This window comes from Odontomachus brunneus, unplaced genomic scaffold (genome assembly GCF_010583005.1).
Source record: "Odontomachus brunneus isolate Ranch 3 - 2012 unplaced genomic scaffold, Obru_v1 Obru_scaffold_028, whole genome shotgun sequence".
NCBI classification, from domain to species: domain Eukaryota; kingdom Metazoa; phylum Arthropoda; class Insecta; order Hymenoptera; family Formicidae; genus Odontomachus; species Odontomachus brunneus.
In genome coordinates, this window is record NW_022639478.1 from 308,842 (window position 1) to 311,748 (window position 2,907).

The following is a 2,907-nucleotide window of genomic DNA, read 5'->3' on the forward strand; positions in this document are numbered from 1 at the left end:
CGGCAGCCTTGTTCTCAAGGAACGTTCGGTAGCGGCGAGGTCCCGGAACGAGCCATTCGTGTTTGGCCGACAACGAAGTTCGAGCTTTCGAAAAATGAATGACCGTATTTTTAGGTCAAAGCCTATCAAAGTTGCGTGGGACGCAGTTTCTCACGTTAACAGTTGACAGTAAACTACGTATCATAGGCTTGCGGAAAGTCTTTAATTCATGGCATTAGGTCGAAATAAGAAAAATAAGACTGTTGGCGCTCCCCTCTTTTTTCAAAATTCAAGATGGCGAGCCAATAAGAAGGATCGAAAATTTGAAAAGTTCATAGATGTTGATGAAAATTGTTATCAGGGGGTTTTTTGGGACGCTGAATTCGAATCTGAACTTAATTTTACGAAATATGATACAACAGACTCAATATGGCCACCGGACATTTGTAAACATACGATGAAAATTATCGAGAAAATGACTCTCTATGAGCTGGTAAAATGCATTTGAAAGCTTCGAAATTTGCGGCTTCGTGGCATTAGATTACAATAAATACAATGATGATACAATTTTCCAGCTATATCCCGAAATTTCAAGATGGCGGGCCAATATGGCGGACAGAAAAATTGAAAAGTTCTTGGTTATTGACGAAAATTGTTATCAGGGAGTTTTGCGAGATGCTAAAATTGAATCCGAACTTAGTTTTGTTGAATTTGATGAAATGATAGCGATTATAATAATTCCATTAAGTCGTTAAATATTGGAAGGCTTATTAAAATCGAGGAACTGATTAACCACGAAGTCGAGATTTACTTTAGATTCCTTGATCGTTACGCGACTCTTTTGCTCCTTACTGCGGGCGGAATTCTCACCTACATACACGCAACAGTCTTATTTTTCTTATTTCGACTTAATGCCATGAATTAAAAACTTTCCGGAAGCTTATGATACGTTTACTGTCAGCCGTTAAGGGAATGCTGAAGCTGAAAAACTTTACCGACAGAACACTGACATTTTTCTGCAAAGTTTACATCGTATTAGTTATACAGAATTACAAATGCTTTTACGCAATGGAAGTACGTGCAAAAATAAATAGGAGTATTGCTCGATATATGACGAAACGAACAAAAAATTTGTAATATAAAATCTCAAGCTGTCAGTTAGCGTAATATTTGTCTAATCCACTGTGAAATTTCTAGCAGGGAAATTAAGTATATACTCTGAGACACACGAAGTAACCGTTGTTGTAAGGTTTGCGAGGAAAATTGAAACCCACTTCTGAATTTCATCTTTACTAAAACGAAATCTGTATTGCATCTGGTCGATTTTTCGAAACAAATAAACGCACTGCGAAACTTGGCTCGCAAAGTGCCTTCATGGGCACCACTGCATGACATTTTCAGCCTCGCATTTGCGATGGTATATATTATCGCGCATGCACGCGTTTTCCCAGCGTCTCGTGACGAGGAAAATATATCGTTGCACCGGTCGTGATTTATGCACGGTGCTCGCGACGCGCCATTATTTGTCATCTCGTTGCGATTAATCTCGAAACCGTGGCGAAGAAGGGTTTTCCTCGCAAGAAAAGATTCAGCGGCGCTTAAACCGCTCGTCTTTTGTTCATCTCGACACGGCTTCGAATAACAAAAGGAGCATTCGATACAGAACGTTACGATTACGATATCGGGAAGTTGCTTCTCCTTTTAATCTTTTCAATGCATCTGTAAAGATTGCAATATTTTAAATTGAATTGTTACTCAAATGTAAAACAGGTAAATAAATATAAAATGAAACAAATAAATAAATATGAAATAAAACAAGTACAGGATGTCCCAGACTCTTCTCCGCAATTTTTGTGGGAACGGATTGAGGTGAACATAAAAGTCCTATACCGTTTTACGATATTCGCAATAATAGTCGAGATAGTGATGAAAAAAGATTAGTGAACGATTACACGCGATATGGTAGGTGAACTGTAGTGACAATGTGTACTGTTATATGCTCATACATTAGATCAAATTGAACAAAAACGTCCGTTATCATTAACCACGTAGATGTTTAGTGATCAATGGAGGAAAATTGTTACATAATTTGTGCGTGATAATGTACAAATCTTCTTTTATAATTAATATCTAAGAATCTATATAGTCATTTGCAAAATGATAAAGGATAATGTATTAATATCCAATCACTACAGCTCATCTACCATATCGCGCGTGATTATTCACAAATCTTCTTTAATTAATATCTCAAGATTTATCGTGAATCTCGCAGATGTATGGGGCTTTCATGTTTATTTCAATCCGTTCTCACAAAAATTGCGGAGAAAAGTCTGGGACACCCTATATAGTAAAGAGTATTTGAAGTCAGTAAAACGTTAGTTATAATGAAGTAACATTTCTTGCGGTTGTCGACCTGTCGCTTCTCTCTTACGTGCCGTTCGATCACGTTTGACTCTAGTCAAGTCAATTTAACGTATCAGTACTTACAACCTACTGACCTTTCGTAGTCGAACTAGTGCACTTGCAGATATTAATAGGTCGTGTTGCAGAATGAAAATTCTCATCCATCGCAGCTGTTTCTCTCACAACTATCCATATATGTCCAATCGATATCGAATGTTGGAATCTTGTTTATATGTATATATGTATATGTATATTCGTACGTAGCACGTACACGAAGGGAATGTATAGTCCGTCTATAATAGGAGTAAAATATGGCTATAAGAAGTAAGAGTAGGAAATTAACCAATTATAGTTGATTATTCTTCTCACATTTGAGTGATTTGAAAGCCACTTACTTTACTCCCATTATAGACAGACATTTATACTTTCCTTTAATTTTTTATACTTTCCTTTTATTCTCCTTAAATTTGCTATGTTCTTAGTAGTAGGTTAGTAGTAGTAGTCCAGGAAAGTAGATAGTCAGTA